We start from the raw sequence: 24,098 nt of genomic DNA, 5'->3' as shown, positions 1-24,098 counted from the left end.
CCATGGCTAACTTGCAGAGGTATGTGTATTGGCCCAAGGTGCAAGAACAAGTAGCTAGGTTCATAAGAGGATGCATGATTTGTTGTACCAACAAGCCTAGCGACAGGAAACAAGGTATGTACCATCCCTTACTTGTACCTACTCGTCCTTGGGAAAGCGTTTCCATGGATTTTGTGGGAGGTTTACCTACAACCAGGAAGGGACATGACTACCTATTCATGGTAGTTGACAGGTTCAACAAGATGTGTGTTTTGATGCCATGTAAAAAGACCATCAACAGACAAGAAGCAACAAACTTGTTCTTTGGATAGGTGTGGGTACAATTTGGGATACCAAGGAGCATCATTTCAGACGGGGATACAAGATTTCTCAGTGCATTTTGGATTGCATCGTGGGATAATATGGACATGAAGTTGAAGAGATCTACAACATTCCATCCATAAACAAATGGGCAAACAAAGGTAGTCAATAGGACTTTGGTGCAACTTCTCAAGGGTTACAACCAGAAGCATCCGAAGAACTAGGATGAAAATTTGGTATGCACACAACATTATTATAACAGAGTGGTCCACACTTCTATAGGAAAGTCCCCATTTGAAACTTGTTTTGGATATTTTCCACCTTCACCTTTGGATATTGCATATGGGCAACAAGGAGGAGTGAAGGAAGACATTACAAGAGATGCTTTGAGGGTTGAAAAATTTATAGAGAAGATCATGTAGATCCATATACAAGTATAGGAAACACTGCAAAAGTCGCAGGTGAAGTATAAGGCTATGCATGATCAACACATAATAGAGAAATCATTCAAGGTGGGAGACAGAGTATGGCTACAGTTGAATAAGGAGAGGCTGCTGGGGTCTAGTAAGAAAATCAAGGCTCTAAGTTATGGTCCCTTTGAGATACTGGAAAAGGTTGGTGATAATGCTTATCGACTTAGTTTACCACCATATATGCGCATTTACTCAATTGTAAATGTAGATAATTTGAAACTCTATGAGCCTTCCATGTTAGATCGAGAAAAGGAACAAATCCTATCCTCTATTGAGGATTTGGCACCAGAAGTTGAGGAAAAGTTGACAGAAGATATAGTTTTGGAGAAGAGGTCTAGAACTACAAGACAAGGGCAACAAGACCTTTGGTAGATTGGGTTAAAGGGACAAATTCCAAGCAAATCTAAATGGTACACCAGAGAGAAGGTGGAGGAAAAATTTCCTCACCTCATCTAGTAAAAGCTTTTGGGGACCAAAATCCTCCCAAAATGGGGAGGTTTGATCCGAATGGGATCATTGTATTGTTTTTCATCCATCTCGATGCATTTGGAGTGGAAAAGTGGAGGAATCAGCTCACGAGACCGTTTTTACCGGTGGGACCTAGTTTGGCGAAACATGGTCCGAAACCTTATGCGAGAGTTTTGAGGCATCAAATGATGTTTTTTGGGGGTAAAACTTTGCCACTTAAGTGTATCAGATTTTCATGCTAGTCTACACATAGAGAGCTTTCCAACGGCGTAAGAATCACATTAATCAGAGTCCGTATGCAAACATTATGCCAAAAGAAGTTGACCTTCCTATTTTCACACATATAGTTTAGGAGGATGTCGTGTCAGCCCCCATTATTCATGGAAAAGGGGCTAGCCACGTGTTTGTGATGTCAAAGACTCTAGAATATTCGATTTTGTAACTCTAGTTAAGAGTTGATGTAGTCAAGCTTAACCACTAGTCCGCTATCGGGCTGTGTTATAACTGGGCCACTAGGAGGAAGAGACATTCCATTATTTTGAGAGCATTTTGTTCCATAGTTGAGCAAATATAGCCAAGAGAGATAGGAGGTAGAGCACACAAAGAGGATCTGTGCACTATAGCAGCCCACGAGCCACAAACATTACTTCTTTGTATTTGCAACCATATTTCCAGACAGAGAAAGAGAGCGAAGCGACCTCACCTTCCAGTTGGGTTTTCTCCCGAAAGGGTTTCCCAGAGAGCATATCTTGTGTATTATGTGTGTGAGAGATTATTTTGTTGTTCTCTACTTTTATTCTTGATTTACTTTTACATGCATGCACTAATTACAATTAATTTTACAGATCTAGAAATTAAATAAAACTGTAATAGTGTAGAATCTCATATTTTTAATATAATATTATCAGATCTGTTGTGATGAACTGTCTAGTGGAATATCCACGACAATTTACGGATCATGATTATACATGTATCGTGCTAATCTGGTTGATCTTGTAGACGAGATAGCCTCCCATGAAATTCACTGAGGTATGCTGATTATGTTTATATTTTTGTTTATCTGACATGGTATGCTTGAAGGAAGAAGAGCATCAAAGATGACTAGCAAAATGGTGGTTTATGGTTCATGAGAGTCTCCTTACAGATCAGATGAGCAACATGGTGATGAGTGCTCCGCTCACATAATAGATACTTTGAGAAGTTTGAAGGCAAAAATAATAAGTTGCAAAGCAGATAATGAGATAATCATTCAATCACAAGAGAGACTTATCAGGACACAGGAGAAACAAGCAGAGGTCAATGTAGTCATCCTTCTGATTTTTTATATTTGCAGAGACAGGGACCGCTTAGCATTAGTCATGGATAGGGGGGACAAGACTAATTGATCCTATGGTAGCAGATCTCATGATGATCATAGATTGAACATGAATGATACTGTCAGGGATGACAGATTCTTGGACACACCTGATAGGAGAGGCAGTGGATTGTAATGACCAAAAGTCGTATACGCGACAAAAATCTTTAAAATACTTCAAATACATAAATGTCCATTGTAAGACATGTAACTATATGTTGAATATTGTATAAGAATTGATATAAGATATGAGATATTTTCAAATGAGAATGAGTGCATGCTTTTATACCCTAGGCATGTTCCCTTTCATGAATGGTCATGTCTCTAAGACACGCCTCTTCATTACTAACTAACTAACCATTAGTTAATTAATTATTAATTATTATTATATTTATATTTATTATTTTTATATGAATTATATTCATAACATTGCCTCTCTCTTCAAGAAGCTTTGTCATCAAAGATTATTGAGAATATCTTCTCATCTCTTAAATTTCATCTCCGTTGATACAAGATGATATGATGCTCTGAGTGATAGAAAAAATTGTCGTATTGAGAATGGATTAGACCATTTTAGATTAATCTTTTGATCTCTAAGAATTTGTGTTGAATAGTTATCATAGGACTGGATTCTGCAAAATCCAGTATTCTTGGGAACATAAATTTGTTATTTATGTTATGAGTGATACTGGTATGTAGATTGATTAGAAAGTTTACTCTTGTGATTCAGATGTCGATAAACAATTCTTCTGGTTAGACTTTCCCTTATCATGTTAATGGTTATTTCTTGATTTCCTTCAGGCATTGTTATTGTTGAGTTGTCTATTGAATCATCATTTGGAATGTCCATCGTTTGAACTACAAATTCTACAAATGTCTTCACTTCAATAGGTTTATCCTTTGCTTGAGTTACGATTTTGACTGGATTAATATTTGTTTCTTTATCTTCAACTTGGACTGAAACAACTGGAGACTTCAATACTACTTCTTGAAGTTGCTCTAACTTGTCATTTAGTGATTTCTTGTCACTTTTAAGTTTCTTTATTTGTGTAAGTAAGGTTTAGTTATGATTCCTTAGACGTGAAAGTTTGTCATTTTTCTAAATCGTTGACTTTGTCCTTAGTATCTTTCTCTTTATCTTTTAAATTTTTTATTTGCTCTAAGAATTTTTTATTAAGTGTTTTTAGGAACTTTTTTTTAGATAGATTCTCTTTTAGTTCCTTATCAGAACTTTCATTTTCTTGTTTTAGTCTTTGTTTCTTAACCTTGGAATTATTATTATTATTATTTATTTATTTATTTTTTGTTTATGAAAGTAATTTTTCATTGTGGTCTCTTAGATGCCAAATTCGTTGATTTTTCATGAAACCGATCTTCGAGATTTTTATATTTCTTCTCTAAGGCTTAGTTCTTTTGTTGAATTTTTGTGATTTCTTCCTTTAATTGTTTTATTTGTATTTGCTCATTATCCTTATTCTCTTTGGTACTAAATAATATTCCACACCTTGGACATCTTAAATTGCATTTTTTTTTTAATATAAGTATATCAAATTTCGTCTAAACAAACTGAACATTTAGTCCAAAATAATGATTGTTGTGTGGGACTCATCTTGACTACTTCTTTCATTATTTTCGAATTAGGCTATATTTTTCTTAACTAGATAACCTTCCTCGTTGTTTTTTTCTTCTTAAACTCTCTTATATATATATATATATATATATATATATATATATACTTTACTTATTTTTTATATAATTTTTTTTCTTCTATATATATTTATAATTTTCTTTTCTTTTCTTTTTGAAAAGTTACAACCCTAGTGAACGTGGCTATTCACCTCTTTGGGGTATAATATAAAATATATGTCCACTTATGTGTCTTTGACTCGGTTAATTTTCTCCATGTAAAAGTAAAACTTAGCATTCACATAAAGAGATTTTATATTCCTTTTGTTTTTTTTTTTACCTTGAAAATACCATGGGCAATTACAATGGGTTGCTAAAACCACGAGCTTGTAAACTACTTAATGAAGAAGCAAGATAATCTTATCTACTCTTCTTTCTCTTACGTATAGTTTTAAAGATATTTGGAAAGATTCTCTTTTGACTTTATCATGCACTTTTTATTAATACTGTAGAACCTTTTTATATATATGAATGTTCTCCTTCAAAATTTACATGAGACTATATTTTTTTTTACTAGAATAATTGAAATGTCAATTTCCAAAGGCCTTATTATTATTATTATTAGTATTATTTTTTCATTTTTTTGGGTCAAATGCCTGAATGGTGATATGGAGAATCTCCAAACTCTTAGCGAAACACTTCAATTACACACACAAGGTTGACGAGAGGTTGATGGCCAAAGGCCTGATAATCAGCCAATGTGGCTCTGATACCAATGTAACGAACAAAGTTCGGTTATGCTCATAGGAATTCTCTGATACCAATGTAACGAACAAAGTTCGGTTACACTCAGAGGAATCCTCTGATACCAATATAACGACCAAAAGTCATATACGTAGCGAAAATCTTTAAAATACTTCAAAGATGTAAATGTCCATTGTAAGACATGTAACTGTATATTGAATATTATATAAGAATTCATATAAGATATGAGATAGTTACAAATGAGAATGAGGGTCTGCTTATATACCCTATGCAGGTGCCCTTTCATGAATGGTCATGTTTCTAAGACATGCCTCTTCATTACTAACTAACTAACCATTAGTGAATTAATTATTAATTATTATTATCTTTATATTTATTATTTTTATATGAATTATATTCATAACATGGGCACGAGCTTTATTCTAGTTCTGGTTTGGACAAGTACCATGGTCATCATCGCTATCATCCTTACAGAAGGAACGATAGAGGATATTTTCCAGATGAGTTCAAGAAATCCAAGTCACCTACATTTGATGGAGAGTTGAAGAAACCGAAAGATGCAGAGACATTATTTCTTGGAATGAAGAAGTTCTTTGAGTTACATGATTACAAAGAGAACATGAAGGCCATGATAGCTATTTTCAGCCTCAAAGGGAAAGCGAACATCTGGTGGGAAGATGTGAAGTAGGTCAAAGACACATCATGATAGAGGAGTTGAGTTGGCATGAATTCAAGAAACTTTTCAAGAATCTTGTCAGAGAGGTACTTCGACAGTAAAGCCAAGGAGTTCTACGAGTTGAAGATGGGATCGATGACATATGAGGAGTACACGACTAATTTCTTGGAGTTATTGAGGTATGTATCGTATCTTAAGGATGAGCAGGAAAATTTTAGAGATTTATCAGTGGATTACCATTAACATTTAAAGGATTGAGTATGATGGGCCTCGGTCACTTGAAGAAGTAATTGGAAAGTTGAAGCACTATTATGAGCAATTGAAGTGTAGACAAAATATCAACAAGGTTGGAAAGGGAAAGCCAAGACTAAGGGTAAATGATCACTGGTGTGAACAAGGCCTCAGGATGTAGGTGATAAAGAGAATGATGTTCCTTGCAAGAAGTTTAATGTAGTTGGAAAGGGACATGGATCACAACATGAAGGGCAACAGAATAAAGTTGAGGGTAAGGGACAATTGTAGTGTTGGATATGTGGCAAGGAGCATCTCAAGAAGGATTGGCCACCGTATCAGGGTGGTAGGCCTTAGATATACATTGCACAAGAAGTGCAGACAATTGAGAATGTTGGACAGATCATTCCTCAGATCTATGCAACATTGGATAAGAAGCAGGCAGATCACCAAGCATTTATTATTGAGATGGATGGTAAGCTTAGTGATCAAGTTGTTTATATTTTTATTGACCCTAGATCTAATTATATTTATGTTAAACCTAACTTGGTGGATAAGTGTGGTTTGAGAAAATAAGTATATGCATAGTCTTGGGTAATACAATTGGTTATAGGTATTAGGAAGAGAGTCCATCATTGGGTAAGAGCTTATGCATTTGAGTTGAATGGTATGCCCACATCATCACATCTGAATGTACTTCCATTAAGATCATACAATATGTTTCTAGGTATAGATTGGTTGTACCTTTATAAGGCTGAAGTAGATTGTTACAAAAAGGCTATCGAGTGCCTGGATGACCATGGAGAAAAAATAATCTTATAGGGTAAGAAGAAGGAAACATCAGTTAGGATGGTTACAACTATGCATGAAAAACACAATTGTAGGAAAGGGTGTGTACAATTTGCAGTGCATATTTCTAGTGATAAAGGTAAGGATGTTGAGGATGCGGAAGTCTTCAAGAAGTATCCGGTCTTGCAACAATTTTAAGATGTATTCCCAACAAAGATTTTAGAGTTGTTGCCTCATAGGGAACTGGACTTTTCTATTGAGTTGGTACTAGGAATAACACCAACATCAAAGGCACCATACAATATGAGCAATCTAGAGTTAGTGGAATTGAAGTTGCAGTCGAAGGAAATGCTTGGCAAGGGATACATAAGGCCAAGTGTATCACCATGGGGTGCACCGATGTTGTTTTTCAAGAAGAAGGATGGCACTCTTAGATTGTGCATTGATTACAGACAACTGAACAAGGTAACCATCAATAACAAGTATATGTTTCCAAGAATTGGTGACTTGTTTGACCAGTTGAAGGGAGCAACGATATTCTCGAAGATTGATTTGAGATCAGGATATCATTAGGTACTTATTAAATAAGAGGACATTTACAAGACTTCTTTTCGAATCAGGTATAGGAATTATGAGTTTGTTGCAGTTCCTTTTGGTTTGACTAATTATCCAACTACTTTCATGTGCTTGATGAACAGTGCATTGCATCCTTATCTAGACAAGTTTTTGATTGTATTCATTGATGATATATTGATATATTCTAAGAATGAGGAAGAGCATGCCGAACACTTAGCAACATTATTGAGATTTATAAGAGAGCATCAGTTGTATGCCAATCTTAGTAAATGCAGTTTCTTTCAGACAAAGGTATATTACTTGGGACATGTGGTTTCCAAGAAAAGCATAAAAGTGAATTTGGAAAATATAATAGATATCATGGAATAGGCAGCTCCCAGGAATGTGGATTAGGTCATATCATTCATGGGGTTAGCAGGTTACTATAGGAGGTTCATCGGGTACTTCTCACATATTACCTATCCTATTACATCATTGCAAAGGAAAGGAAATAGATTTGAATGGACAGAGGAATGTGCAACAAGTTTTGAGCAGTTGAAGTGGTTGCTTACAAATGCTCTAGTTCTCAAGATTGCAGATACGGATGAAGAGTTTGTGGTGTTTACAGATGCTTGCAAGAGAGGACCCAATGGAGTCCTCATGCATGAGGGATAGGTGGCATGCTAGGAATCAAGGAAACTAAATGAGCACGAGTAGAACTATGTGACGCATGATCTTGAGTTGGCAACGATCATCCATGCATTGAATATGTGGAGGCACTATCTTCTTGGCAGGAGGTTTGTGCCGATGAGTGATCACAGTGGACTAAGGTACTTGTTTGACCAACCGAATCTAAATTCCAGACAAGATATATGGTTGGCCACGATCAATGAGTTTGAATATGAGATCATGTACACAGGGTTGCATATGCTCTTAGTAGAAGAGTAACATTAAATCACATAGCAACTATGAGTTCATATGGGACGGATTTATAGGATCAAATCTTACAAGTAGGACAATATGATGACATGTATAAGGATCTTAGGCATAGGTTACAATAGCAGGGTGTAGGCGATTAGGATGTGGATTATCATCTCAATGTAGATGGTTTGGTGAGATTTAGGGACAAGATCTGTGTTGGACAACAATGAGCTCAAGAAGCTCATATTGAGGGAATTTCATGTTAAGTCGTATTAAGGTCACTCGGGATATCAAAAGACATTGAAAACAGTGAAGAAGTTATACTATTGGCCGAATATGATGAAGGAAGTGGCAGCGTTTGTGGCTAGATGTTTGGATTGTCAACAGGTAAAAGAAGAGTGCATGCATCCAGGTGGTCTACTACAATCGATTTTGATTCCAGAGTGGAAATGAGAGGTCATTTCCATGGATTTCATTACAAGTTTTTCGAGGACATCTAGACAACATGATTCTATTATGGTTGTGGTTGACAAAGGTAGTACACTTCATTCCAATGAAGTCTACTTATTCAACTAGTGAGGTAGCACAGGTCTTCATCAGGGAGATAATGAGGTTCATGGTGTTCCGAAGAAGACTGTATCTAACATAGATGCTAAGTTCACTTCAAGGTTTTGGAAGGAGTTATTTGCAGGTTTGGGTACAAAGTTAGCCTTCAGTACAACTTATCATCCACAGACAGATGGACAGACAAAGAGGGTCAATAGGATTTTGGAGGACATGTTGAGAATGTATGTTATGCATTAGCAATGAAACTCGGAAGAGTATCTTCCATTGGTAGAATTTGCTTACAACAACGAGTATTAGGAGTCACTAAGGATGAGTGTATTTGAGGAACTTTATGGACGAAGTTGTAATACTCCCATTAGATGGAGTGATTCATTGAAAAACGTATTGAAAGGACCATATATGTTGGTAGAGATGGAACAAGAAATGCAGGTTGTCAAGAAAAATCTAAAGGCAACACAGGATATGCAGAAGAGTTATGCAGACCATTACAGGGAAATTAAGGAGTTTCAGGTTGGGGAATATGTGTACTTGTGCATCAAGCTCAAGAAGATCTCCTTGAGGATTGGGTCATGTGCGAAGTTGGCACCTTGGTATTGCGTGCCTTTCGAGATCCTTAAGAGGATTGGAGTAGCGGCCTACAGACTTGCACTCCCTATGACAATGAAAGTCCATGATGTTTTCCATGTTTCTTTGCTTAAGAGATATGTAAGGATGTTGATGATTTGATTGATTGGTTTGTATTGTAGGTGGAGCCAGAAGGAGAATTCCAGCCGGAGCCTCAATGCATTTTGCAACATAAACAACTTATGCTCCATAATCGATAAATTGGGAAAGTTAAAGTGCAGTGGAAGCACTTTAGGCTCGATGAAGCTACATGGGAGATGAATGATCAGATGCGGGCTATGTATCCTTCATTATTTTCCGGTGAAGGAAAATGAGTTGTGGTATATGTACATATTTATGTATGGTTGTTATTGTAATACCATAATGCATTGTGTTATAAAACTCTAATAAGCGGTATGGGTGTCATGTTGTTATCTTTGTCATGTTGGTTTTGTTTTTCAGTAGGTTATTCATTGTAAACATTACATTGAGCTAAGTTATAAAGCTCCATGCAGTATGCTTTGGTTTTCAATGGTCTTGCTAGTTATAGGTGTCATAGAATACCGAGGACGGTGTTCCCCTAAGGGGGAGGCGTTTGTAACAACCCCGGGTTAAAATTTCATGTAATAAAGTTAATAAAGGAAAATAAGACGAAGGTCATGGGACAAGTATTCCAAGTTGAATGTTGGGAAAAACATCCTAGTGGGTGTTCATTTGGTTTATTATGGCTAAGGTAAATCAACAAAGTCTTTGAAAAGGCAAAGAGACAATAATTAGCATTTTATTTATGAAAATGAAGGAAAATAGGAGAAAAGGAAGATGAAAGGTCTTTGGTTGCATGTGAGGAGGAAATTAGAGGAAATAGAGGCCTCATTAATAAAAAGGCTTATGAGCATCAATTTAACCTTTTGTCAGTTCAGTTTTGGAGCTCTCTCTCTATTCTCTTTCTCTCATATTCTTGCACACTTAGAGAATTCTTGGAGCATAGGAGAAACAAAGGCAAATGAAGGACAATGAAGTAAAGGGAAGCAAAGATCAAGCAAGGGAGAGTTGGATCAAGTGGCTACAACGAGATTACTTGCAGGTATCGAGTTCATGTATGATTTCCTTGCTAGTTTTGGAATGCATGGTACATGCATGTGTGTATTTGGTTTTCTTGTTGTTATTGGCATGGGTTTTAGTAGGTGTGACAGTGGTTTCAGCATTGTCTTTCCATTTCCAGATAGACATGTTGTGATGGGGTTCTTTCATTGGTTTAGCTTTGGATTACCAGATGGTTTTGGAACCGGGTGAGGTGGTCTTAGGAAATTCCCAAGGGCCTAGTAACCCCTTGACCGATAATGGAGGGATATGTGGTAAAGCCTGAGGGTGGAGACGGGAAAATTCCTCAAGTTATTAGTGAAGAAATTTGGAGGCATCCAAGCTTGTTTAGGCCTAGTAAACCCTTGACTAATAATGGTGGGATTGCGGTAAATCCTGTAGTGTATGTTTCTTTGTTTGGGCCTAGGAATCCCTTGACTGGTAATGATGGGATACACGGTAAAGCCTGGTTGTATAAATGATTATTTCAGGCCTAGAAATCCCTTGACTAGTAATTACGAGATATGTGATAAAGCTTGAGGAAGCCCTGATTGTTTTGTTGTGAGTCCCACATTCATGCTTGGAATATGGCACGAGGGTGATTGGTTGAAAGAAAGATTTGGTTTAGTGCAATCTATGGTCGGGTGGTACGTGGAAGTCCTTAACTTGGTTGGCTTTTGCATATGTTAATAAGAGTTATTTTCCTCTTGTACTTCATGAATATTTATACTTCTTATTATGTGGCTTTGATGGTTGTTCTATCATTGTTAATATTATGGTTATATGTTGGTTATAAGCATGGTTTTATGACAAACTTTAACTATGGATCTCATCATGTTTTGATTAGTAAATGAATGGTTAATGAATGCATTACCTATTAGATGACATTGCAGTTATTGAGAGAAGGCATCAAACCTTCTTGGAAATTCTCAAATAAGTATCAGATCTCTATGTTTAGAAATGCATTCATTACTTGTAGATTACACGTTCATGATGTGTTTAGCAAGATCACTGTCATGGTTAGGACGGGTTAGGTTAATTCCTTGATCAAGTTTTGAAAGGTTTTTTATTTGTGTCATTTATCATTTCCAAGAGTTTCATCAAGTTCTGAGTAGAGGTTTGGATCCCAGCCCTGAAAAAGTGGCTCAGATCTCGGGGTTGTTGGCACAAAACTGAGTAATTTAGTCTACAGTCGTTGGGAAGCAAGCTCATGGGAGAAATTGGAGGGTTATAGTCACTGGATTGCCTTATCATGGGAGCGATTGGGAGTCTAGATCATTCAAATGTCAAGTTAACTCAAGGGTTGGGAACCTGGAGTGGTTGGTTAGCTCCTAGGGGTCCTGTAGTCCCTGAGGGTCATTAGTAGCATTTTGGTTGGACGATTTCACTTCCTTAATTGTACCAAGGAGGTTGAGTCATATCATAGTAACACTTCATCACATATTTACCCAAGTGGAATGATGAACTTGGGTAAGCGTGGGAGGAGGGTGTTCCATTACTGGTTTGCCTGCAATTTCTAGGAAACTTAAGCAATGTGATGCATGTATCTTAGGAAAGCACAACAAACAATCATTTCATGATTCTCAGTCCAAAGAACATAGAAAGATTGAATTCATTCATTCTGATTTATGTGGTCCAATGCATGTTCTTTTTGCAAATGGTAATAAATATATGATGACATTTATTGATGAATACACTGGGATGTGTTGGGTTTATTTATTGAAGGAGATATATGAAGCTTTTGAACATTAAGGAATTTTCATGCATGGATTGAAAATGACGCACAATATCATATTGGCTCTATTTGTACTCATAATGGAAATGAATATACTTCAAATTAATTTGAAAGCTATTTTTGTTGGTATGGGATCAAACATCTAGCAACCATGCCTTATAATCCCCAACATAATGAAGTAGCTAAAAGAATGAATAGGACAATCTAAAATATGGTATGTTAAATGATGTTTTTCAAGAATGTTAAGCTGATGTTTTAAGTTGATGCAGTTATATGTGTTGTGTATATAAAGAATAGGTGTCCATCTCATGCTATTAAAAGCAAGACTGCCTTTGAAATGTGGTATGGCCACATTCCTTCGGTGAGGCATCCGCCAACTTTATCGCTTGGATAGATTCGTACAAGAAAAGTATTTGCAAGAGTTTGATAATGAAATTCCACATATTGAATGGGGGATTCCTATATTGGATCAATCTACAGAATCTCCTTCTGAAGCACTTTCTCTCCAATATGAATCTCCAACCACTAATCAAGAAGACACTTTGAGTGATGTGATTAAGAGAATATGGAGGCTAAATCTTGATTCAGCCCCATCTTAGTCAATTGAGCAACTTGGGACATCTCAAAAAGGTCCTCCAAAATGGCTCACAAATACACTTGAAAGTATTCATCCTGATGAGGTTGGAAAGACAGGAACGAGAAGCTCAACGATACAGAATGGAGGTGATGTAGATGATCCTGATTCACTTGTTGATATGGATGTTTCTTATGATTATGGACTAAATTTGTCTACAGATTTTGAACCAACTTCCTTTAAAGAAGACGCTTCTCATGATGAATGGAAAGAAGTGATGCAGAAATAATATGATGCTTTGATAAAGAATAACACCTAAAAGCTGGTTGATCCTCCATTGGGAAAAAAACCAATTAGCTGTAAGTGGATCTTCAAGAACAAGTATAAAGCAAATGGCTCACTTGAGAAGCATAAAGCCAAGCTTGTGGAAAAATGTTTGGCACAGAAGGAAGTGGTTGATTGTGTGGAGACTTTTGCCCCCACAACAAAATGGGCTACCATCCATACACTCTTTACCTTGGCAGCTCTAAACAGTTGGAAATTCCATCAAATAGATGTAAAAATTTCTTTCTTGAATGGAGATTTGAAAGAGAATGTTTCTATGTCCCAAGCAGAAGGATTTGTTGCAAAGGGTAAGGAACACAAAGTATGCAAGCATGTAAAATCCTTGTATTCCCTCAAGCAAGCACTGTGAGCTTGGTACAAGAAATTGATCGAGCATCCTCTGAAACTCAATTTCAAACATTATGATCTTGATGACCAACTTTGTTTGTCAAGAATGTTAGAAAAACAATTGTATATCTTGTGGTGTATGTAGATGATCTTTTCATGACGGGGAACAACGAGAGTTTAATTGCATCCATATAGGAAGAACTAAGGAAAGGTTTTGAAATGACATACTTGGGCTATGTTCACTACTATCTTGGTATTGAAGTAACCCACAATCTAAAGTTTATATTCCTCTCGTAGAAAAAGTACATTGGCGATCTATTGAACATGGTTGGTATGGTTGAGTCCAATCATTTGATTACTCCATTGGAACATAATTTGAAGCTCATATCCACTGAAGGAAAATAATTTGAGCATGCAACAAAGTATAGACAACTCATAGGAAGTCTCAACTACCTAAGTACTACTAGACCAAACATTTCATTTGTTGTTGGAACCCTTTCTAGGTTTATGCAAAAGCCTTGTGAGGGTCATTGGTTTGTTTCAAAAAGAGTTCTAAAGTACTTGAAGGGAAATCAAGACTTTGGACTCAAGTATACATAGGTGGGTGACTCCAGCTTGATTGGATACTCTGATTCAGATTTCAATGGAGATAAAGAAACTAGAGTATCTACTTCAGGGTATGTTATGAGTCTTGGATTAGGAGTCGTCTCTTGGAGGTCACACAAATAATCAGTTCCAACAAATTCCACAACTGAGGCAGAATATGTGGAAAGGGTTGAAGCTGTTAGTGTCAGTCTTTCCAGCCTTCCTCCAGTGATCAAATATTCTCTTACAAAGTGATCTCAGAGTGTCAAGGTCAAATTTTGTCATTTCAAAGAGTTTTCAAGCAAAATTTGGTCACTAGGCATTAGGTCTAGGGTTTGCTTTAACTCCTTCTAAAGTTGTCAAAATGTCGGTCCATGTCATTATTCAGCTGAGTCTATCATCATTCATAGGGTTTTCATTATCATCTCAGTGTCTAATGAGTCATTGTACACCTTGTTCATGCTTCAGTTGTGCCTTGGCAAGGTCATTTCCCTCTCCTAGGGTTTTGAAAGCCAATTTCTCTTGGACGGTCAATTCATCGGCAAAATTTGTATCCAGATGTTCATACACCTTCCCCTATCCTTAAAATACCCTATCAAATGCTTCCCATCCCTTAGATCCCCCAAATTCCTCATTTTTGCACAAACCCTAGTTTCTAGCTACAACTTGGCAATTTTCTAGGTTTGGCCTGTGTTTTGCCCTTTTGAACCCCTTCCCCTCACTCAATCTCTGAGATTCCACTTTCCCCTACTTCCTAACATCCCTCCCCACTCCCAAAAATTTCCCCAAGAATTTAGAAGCCCCCTATCCCCTTCATTTCGCTTCATTTCCACGAAATTCCTTGCTTCACACATCGGGACAAGTTTCACTCAAAAGATGTTTCAGAGAAATTGAAGATGAATTTTGGAAACCTGAGAGAGATTTTTGTCCAAAACATGCCAAAGAAGAAAAACCTCCTTCAGTTTTTGCACAGGTGTCATGGTTTTAGAGAAATGGCAAAATTACAATCGCCGGATCCAAGGAGGTTGGCCAAGGCACTAAAACGACGGAAAAGGCCCGATCCACTCCAAATTTTGGCCAAAGCCTCTTTGACTGAGAATGGTACTTGATTAGGGACTCCCAACCCAAATTTCAAGAAATTTGGAGAAAATTTTGTCATTTGTGAATTTTTTGTGCCATTTGCGGGTTTTTCCCATTAACGGGTCTCACCCCGCGCGCGACCCTTCATCATGGCAACTCCTTTTGGCGAAAACTCAGAATTTCTAGATTTTTCATGCAAAGTTACATATGCCCATGGATGGACTTGAGATTTTGTGCAGTTTTGGTCCCCCAAAAGGTCAAAAAACTACCAAAAAATGACTTTCTGGCCCTTTTTTGAGTTGCAGAAACCAGTCTTGGGAGAATTAAGTTTTGACAGGGAAAATGACCTCCAAATTCAAAAATTCTAGTTGGGTTGGAAAGTAGACTCACAGACCTTTCCAACAAGCCCACTTTTTCTCAATTTGGACACCTGCAAGTGCCTCAAACATCGCTCCAAAGGCACACAACCCGTCAGGCAGGGGCGCGCGACCCGTCAGGCAGTTTTTGCCAGATTGCATTGTACAGCCTAGAAAATGCAGTTTTGACCTAGTTTGACATTTTGGGGTGGAAGATGATTATCTTTGATGTAATTATTATAACTCTAAGACACTTTTACTCTTGTTTAACACTTCTAGAAGATTCATTCATGTAAAGGGTAAATATTTAATGAATGGATTGGTTTCCTAGCTTATAGAGGCAAGTTGTTTTGACTGCCTAGATTGTAGTGCTTAGTTTAGAAGTGGTTGAAACAGGTCCTAGGATAGTGAGCTCGACCCATGGAGGTAGGGAAAGAGGTTAGATCATCTATATTATGTACTTTCTTGCTCATTTTCATGGTTGGACTCGTGAGGGAGAAGCTATCATTGTATTATTTCACTTGTATCTCTGCAATTTTTGGCTAAGGAAGACCAGGGTTTTGCAGTCCTTTTTGGGATTCTTGTGGTTTCATGTATTGATGGAGTGCTTCTTAATGTTCTTGTAAGTGTGTTATGTGATTCATCTCCTTTCTTTCCTTCTGCATATTAAACAAATGAAGTGTTAAAGTAAGAATTCATGTTTGCCATGCTCTGCTTTTAAATTTGTTTAATTTCTATGTTTTCTATTGTTTAAGGAGAATTCAAAGTATTATTTGCTCTCCTTAGCTCCTCACCGGTCTTTTCTATCTACTCACCTCAATAAAAGGCATCAATACGGTCTCCTACCTCGCCCCAAAGAACCCCCTGCAGAAACTGTGTCAAATCCCCGCACCCAAAATTGCAATTCCTCAATTTGCCACCAAAAACCCAAAAAACCCCAAATCAACCTTTTTAATCAGTTTACTAGCCTAATATCAGTGTTACCTTGTTGGTCATCTCATCCCATTGAAGATCTGCTGAGATTGACCGGAGAGAGCCTTCTCCTGCCCCGTAGGGCTAGCTACGAGGCTAAATGGTTTGATGTAGCCTTGAGGTTTACCTTTCTCAGCCTGAGGTGAAATTTCAAGCGCTAACATACTGGCGGCCATACTGGGGAAAACAAACTTGTTTGTGGGTTGATGTGTTTGATTCATAAGTCTTAGACGGAGCCTGAAGTTATGCCAGGTAGCCTTCGAAACGCTTTTGCTTTGCATAAGCAGAAGTAGATAAACGCTGCTTCAGTCAATCTTCGTGAGCTTGTGAAAACAACACTTCGATTGCATTTTACCCCAGTACATGTATCAAGTTCAGATCTGATTGTTGATGGTGGACAACAATCAGACACTGACAAGGCTGAATCATTCACTGGTGACTCCTTCACTGAAAACTCCAGAGATCAATGCTTCATGGTGACTTCACTATAGAGAGATCAGTAGCTTTGAGCTTTTCAAGATGGATCAGATTGCAAGAAGATACGCTCCCCTGAGCCGAGATCACATTCCAGGTTTTCCGAATAAGATTCCCAAGGTAGATTGGTCAAGGAATTTGCCTACATTTAATGATGATGGTAAGAAGGATGCTGCTTTACATGTAGTTAGATTTCATATGCATATTCGCGAGTTGAAGGTGGATTTTCCTGAAGATTGCTTGATGAAGATATTCTTGGCCACTCTGGAAGGTAAAGCCCAATCATGGTATGAAAGTTTGCCACCTGCTTGTATTTACTGTTTAAAGGATTTTCATGCCTTGTTCATTGAACGATATAAGGACTCTTATCCATCATTGAATTTAGTTCAAGACTGTTGCAAGCATGCCTATAGTTTTATTGAAAGCCTTGAGAAGTTTTATGAAGATGATAATTTCATGGATGAAGAGATCATGGAAGCCCTGTATGAAAAGCCGTTTCAGCAGCACATAGAAATCTTAGAGGATACTTGTCAAGATCAACAGGTTGAAGATGGCCATATGGCTGTAATTGATGAAAGAGAAGAGCTTGTTTCAGATCTGCCCACAGAAGAAGACAGCGTGCAGGGTAGCCAAGATTCAATTTTAGAATGTAATGCAGTCAACTCAACTATTTCAGATCAAAATTCAGAATATGGTGACAATGAATACCTTGTGTTGAATCCTATAAAGAAGAACTCGACTGTTGAGATCAGCTGGCATGAAGAAAATGAAGTTACAAATCTAAGTGCTCCCACCTCACCGGAACTAGATCTTCATGAGGAGGTCATTCAGTCAGCTCATGAACAAAAAGGTGAGATCTTTGCTCAAGCAAGTGAAAAAGTTTTTCTGCATGAATTTGTGGTAGACGATATAAATGATCATCTTGTGCTTCAAGGACCATCTGAAGTTTCTTCTCTTATGATTGATGAATGTAATAAGGAACATGATAACCTGGCCCTCATGTCATATACAAATGACCTACAACACATTCACACCATAGAAGATCAAAACATTCAGGATTTCCTTTCAGATTCTTCATATGTTTCATGTGCTGAAATGTCTTTCCAAGAAGAGATCTGCTCATCCATTTGTTCAGAGTTTTTTGAAGCCCATGAGCGTACTTTTATTGAAGCACATGATGAAGGCAGATCAAAATTTGAAATAAAGGATTACTTGTTCTTTCAGCAGAAGGTGGCAATGGCAAATCTTCATGTTTTTCACGATCCTCTAGCAAGTTTGTTGCAGCCAGCAGTGACAGGGTTTATTGCAGTATTCAGTGATGAAGGAGAATATGGTCGACTATATTTTTGGATGCCCAGTTTCCAGTATCTATTGTTGATCATGAGATCTGATTGGGAGAATCAATCAAGAAGGCATCTGCTTGATTGGTTGCATTGGCATTTTGAAATAGTTTGATGGTATATTGTTTTGTAAGAAACACAGGTGGTTGTCATCATGATTTCAAATCTTGATGCACTGCTGCCCTTCAAAAAGCTTTGTATGTTCTTGTTTTAGTTAAGTCAGTCATGAGTCATTTGTGTTTGGTCTGTTGAGTGAGTTTTTCAAGTTATTTCAGTTTGCCATCGAGTTGGTTTGAGTCAAGCTTTAGTTAAGTTTCAGTCAAGTTATCATTCAATAAATGAGTCAAAGTCTTGTGTCGTTTTCCGAAATAATGACTCCATCGCCCAATGGTTGAAAGCACTGGTCTGCTCTCCCAGAGGTCTGCGGTTCTTGGCACCTCTAAGGAGCTACCATCCCCATTGGAGCCAATGTTAGTGTCAGTCTTTCCAGCCTTCCTCCAGTGATCAAATATGCTCTTACAAAGTGATCTCAGAGTGTCAAGGTCAAATTTTGTCATTTCAAAGAGTTTTCAAGCAAAATTTGGTCACTAGGCATTAGGTCTAGGGTTTGCTTTAAATCCTTCTAAAGTTGTCAAAATGTCGGTCCATGTCATTATTCAGCTGAGTCTATCATCATTCATAGGGTTGTCATTATCATCTCAGTGTCTAATGAGTCATTGTACACCTTGTTCATGCTTCAGTTGTGCCTTGGCAAGGTCATTTCCCTCTCCTAGGGTTTTGAAAGCCAATTTCTCTTGGACGGTCAATTCATCGGCAAAAATTGTATCCAGATGTTCATACACCTTCCCCTATCCTTAAAATACCCTATCAAATGCTTCCCATCCCTTAGATCCCCCAAATTCCTCATTTTTGCACAAACCCTAGTTTTTAGCTACAACCTGGCAATTTTCTAGGTTTGGCCTGTGTTTTGCCCTTTTGGACCCCTTCCCCTCACTCAATCTCTGAGATTCCACTTTCCCCTGCTTTCTAATATCCCTCCCCACTCCCAAAAATTTCCCCAAGAATTTAGAAGCCCCCTATCCCCTTCATTTCGCTTCATTTCCACGAAATTCCGTGCTTCACACATTGGGACAAGTTTCACTCAAAAGATGTTTCAGAGAAATCAAAGATGAATTTTGGAAACCTGAGAGAGGTTTTTGTCCAAAACATGCCAAAGAAGAAAAACCTCCTTCAGTTTTTGCACAGGTGTCATGGTTTTAGAGAAATGGAAAAATTACAATCGCCGGATCCAAGGAGGTTGGCCAAGGCACTAAAACGACGGAAAAGGCCCGATCCACTCCAAATTTTGGCCAAAGCCTCTTTGACTGAGAATGGTACTTGATTAGGGACTCCCAGCCCAAATTTCAAGAAATTTGGAGAAAATTTTGTCATTTGTGAATTTTTTGTGCCATTTGCAGGTTTTTCCCATTAATGGGTCTCACCCCGCGCGCGACCCTTCATCATGGCAACTCCTTTTGGAGAAAAATCAGAATTTCTAGATTTGTCATGCAAAGTTACATATGCCCATGGATGGACTTGAGATTTTGTGCAGTTTTGGTCCCCCAAAAGGTCAAAAAACTACCAAAAAATGACTTTCTGGCCCTTTTTTGAGTTGCAGAAACCACTCTTGGGAGAATTAAGTTTTGGCAGGGAAAATGACCTCCAAATTCAAAAATTCCAGTTGGGTTGGAAAGTAGACTCACAGAACTTTCCAACAAGCCAACTTTTGCTCAATTTGGACACCTGCAAGTGCCTCAAACATCGCTCCAAAGGCGCGCGACCCGTCAGGCAGGGGCGCGCGACCCGTCAGGCAGTTTTTGCCAGATTGCATTGTACAGCCCAGAAAACGCAGTTTTGACCCAGTTTGACTTTTTGGGGTGGAAGATGATTATCTTTGATGTAATTATTGTAACTCTAAGACACTTTTACTCTTGTTTAACACTTTCTAGAAGATTCATTCATGTAAAGGGTAAATATTTAATGAATGGATTGGTTTCCTAGCTTATAGAGGCAAGTTGTTTTGACTGCCTAGATTGTAGTGCTTAGTTTAGAAGTGGTTGAAACAGCTCCTATGATAGTGAGCTCGACCCATGGAGGCAGAGAAAGAGGTTAGATCATCTATATTATGTACTTTCTTGCTCATTTTCATGGTTGGACTCTTGAGGGAGAAGCTATCATTGTATTATTTCACTTGTATCTCTGCAATTTTTGGCTAAGGAAGACCAGGGTTTTGCAGTCCTTTTTGGGATTCTTGTGGTTTCATGTATTGATGGAGTGCTTCTTAATGTTCTTGTAAGTGTGTTATGTGATTCATCTCCTTTCTTTCCTTCTGCATATTAAACAAATGAAGTGTTAAAGTAAGAATTCATGTTTGCCATGCTCTGCTTTTAAATTTGTTTAATTTCTATGTTTTCTACTGTTTAAGGAGAATTCAAAGTATTATTTGCTCTCCTTAGCTCCTCACCGGTCTTTTCCATCCACTCACCTCAATCAAAGGCATCAATACGGTCTCCTACCTCGCCCCAAAGAACCCCCTGCAGAAACTGTGTCAAATCCCCGCACCCAAAATTGCAATTCCTCAATTTGCCACCAAAAACCCAAAAAACCCCAAATCAACCTTTTTAATCAGTTTACTAGCCTAATATCAGTGTTACCTTGTTGGTCATCTCATCCCATTGAAGATCTGCCGAGATTGACCGGAGAGAGCCTTCTCCTGCCCCGTAGGGCTAGCTACGAGGCTAAATGGTTTGATGTAGCCTTGAGGTTTACCTTTCTCAGCCTGAGGTGAAATTTCAAGCGCTAACAGAAGCAACGAAGGAAATTATGTGGCTCAGGAAAATTCTAGAGGATTTGCAAGATAAACAAGTACATTCAACTCCTATTTTGATTGACAATATTTTTGTAATAAATTTTTCCAAGAACCCAAAGTTCCATGATTGAACCAAGCATATTAATACAAAATATCATCTGATTCGACATCATGTTGAGGCCAAGACAATCCACCTACGACATTGTTCTACAAATGAGTAGATTGCAGAGATCTTTACCAAAGCACTTGGAAGATAAAAGTTTGGAAGATTCACAATGATGCTTGAACTCACCAACATCCCTTCAGATTAGGGGGCAATGTTGACACCTAATCTTTGGGATTAAGAAAAATCATGTAAACATTGTAAATACAAAATAAAGGACATTGGAAGATGAAGAGACATTGGGAGATGAATCCGAATAGTCTTCCTCTCCTTTTATATATCCATGTTTTCGCTTAATGCAAAAATACAATTGATTTGTGGAGTTACTCTCCTGGCCTGACATATTCTATAATTTTTTTTTTCCAACATATCAATATTGACAATGTTTTTAACTCACAAATCACACACTTTGGGGTGTTATTTCGCCTCATACCGAGGCAAGGGATAATTTTTAATTTTAAATAAACTTAGGAAATGGAGTATATATTTCCACTCATTTACAATGAAGCTAATTAATGCTAGCCTTCGGGCTAGCATTAATTCATGACATTTTATGTTTTCCTTTTTGTAAAGGAAATAACGTGGGTTTATTTTTCTATGCTATCACATTGCATGTAGGCATAAGTTTTGTGCTCTATCTTCTTTTCTTCCACCAACATGCCACCTCTCATTGTTTCGTTCCACCATTTCGCACACATTGCTTCACTACTTATGCAAATTGCTTCTATCCACCACTTATTTAGGGGACCACGGTCACTATATCAAAATTATGTATAATCTCTTCTCTATTGATGAATGCTTGTCTACTTATGAACAAAATGAACATAGTAGAAGAACAAGAAGCAAGTAGGCAAGCAATCTGGGATTTTTCACCTTCCATGTTGTGAGGTTGCACACAAGCAATTTGAGCTTTCACACATTCCTTGCTGCAAGGTTGTTGTTGAGATGATAAATGGTTGCATCTTCAACTCTACAAACAATTATACAAAAAGGTAGGTATCTCTGAAACCAAATTTTGCAACTAACTATCATATTCAATAATATCAACGACATATTATAGATAGATATATCACACGTACTTATAAATTGTGAAAAAATCACATGTAATTTAGCTTAAAATGTGAAAACATAAAATTGATTCAAATTGAACATTGGTTCGTAGATTATAAATCCTAGTATGATGTTGATGCCTATCAAATCTTCTATTATTTTTAGGCCCATAACCCCATGTAGAATAAATCATTATCTAAATCAACAATCTTTGTTAGCTCAGTAGCCTCTGCCTCACCTATTTTCCTACCCTCATCCTCACATTTTGTCGTGGCTTTAGAGGCATCTATTAGATTTTTTGTAGCACCGAACAAGTGTTCTAGTCTCTAAACCGTCAAAGAGAGTAAGGGACATGAGATCTCCAATACCCACAAATGGTTTCGTGAGATATAGCTCTAAAATACCTTAATTAAATTAATTGACCATATAATTAAATGTCCCAAGTTGAACTTGTTGTTGGAGGCCTTATGGTTTGATTAGATTTTCCTTCTTTCACAATTGCTTGTGAAATTTGTTGGCTTATTATTTGTTCAATTATGTTCTTCTTCATCAAACAATTGTCAAAACATAAATATGAATATCACAAGAAGACAAAGAACACAAGATATAGGCTCCAAGCCAAGGCAAAACCCCTCCAAGGGGAAAACCCATAAAATTTTCTTCTTATAGAATCAGATCAATGAGATATCCAACTCCCACAACCACATAAAACTTCCACCTCTAGATACCAAGTCAAGCCTTCCTTCTTTCCAAAAAATCCATCAACAAGAGACCAATAATAAGAGATGTACCAAGGAAAAACTTCCACAAATTCTAGCTCAAAAAGAAATGCTCTCTTTCAAACTTCGGCCCTCCACTTCTTCTCTACCCTCTTTGCAATATTGCAGACCATAATCCATCAAGTGTGTGTGTGTTTCCAAATGAGCTCCATCTTCCCTCTATTCATACTGTTCATAGGGGTGCGAATAGAAATGTCCATTGGGGCAGGGCTAACTTGATAGGTAGGTTGACTTGACACTTAGAGGGGTTTTTGACCCAAAATTACATATTTAGAAATTCTCTTTCTTTTTATTTTATAATAGGGCCAAATAGGACTTTGACTCTTTGACTCAAAAACCTAGAAGCATGAAGAACATGCTTGTTTGGAAAAATAACAGTGATAATTTTTCTTTTTCTTTTCTTTTCCATTTTACATAAAATACATAATGGTACAAATTATGAAGACCAAACTTAGTTACATTTGCCAACACTCCCTCTTAACCAGGGAGGTATTCATAATTGTACACATGGTACAAGGATACTCGTAAATTGAAATATTATCATAAGAAGATTCAGATTGATAAACCATATTTAAGCATCAACATCATAACCAACATTATCAACATAGTAAGGCTTTAACTAGCAAGCTCTACTTATACTAGAGCATAATATTGGGAGGCTTTACGTGAGACACCACACTACCTCTTAAGGAATATACCCCATCTAGATGCTCACTAGGTATGTCCTTTTAGGACTATTCTTTTCTTGGATTTCCAATCCTTAAATAATATCACTCCTCTTAGACCACTCTTGTCTTGGATACCTATCCAATCCGAAAAGAGTGTCGGTCTACTTCCTATCTTGGTTTCTCTATCCTCAAGGAGATATCATATGCTTATCCAATCCTCAATTATCCTTCCTTGTGCCTTCACTATACTTACTGTTTTTAGTCTTAGCCTAGTGCATGACACATGGAGAATATGATGTCTTAACATCACCCCCCTCAACCAGAGAGGAAATCCTCATTCCCTCTTATTAGGGAATATATCCTTGCTCCTTATTAAATATTTTAAGGAGACTTT

The sequence above is a fragment of the Pinus tabuliformis genome, chromosome 8 (assembly GCF_031772625.1).
Source record: "Pinus tabuliformis cultivar Carrire ecotype Pingquan chromosome 8, CPIR1, whole genome shotgun sequence".
Lineage (NCBI taxonomy): Eukaryota > Viridiplantae > Streptophyta > Pinopsida > Pinales > Pinaceae > Pinus > Pinus tabuliformis.
The sequence above is the reverse complement of the archived record's forward strand: the minus strand, read 5'-3'. Positions refer to the sequence as shown.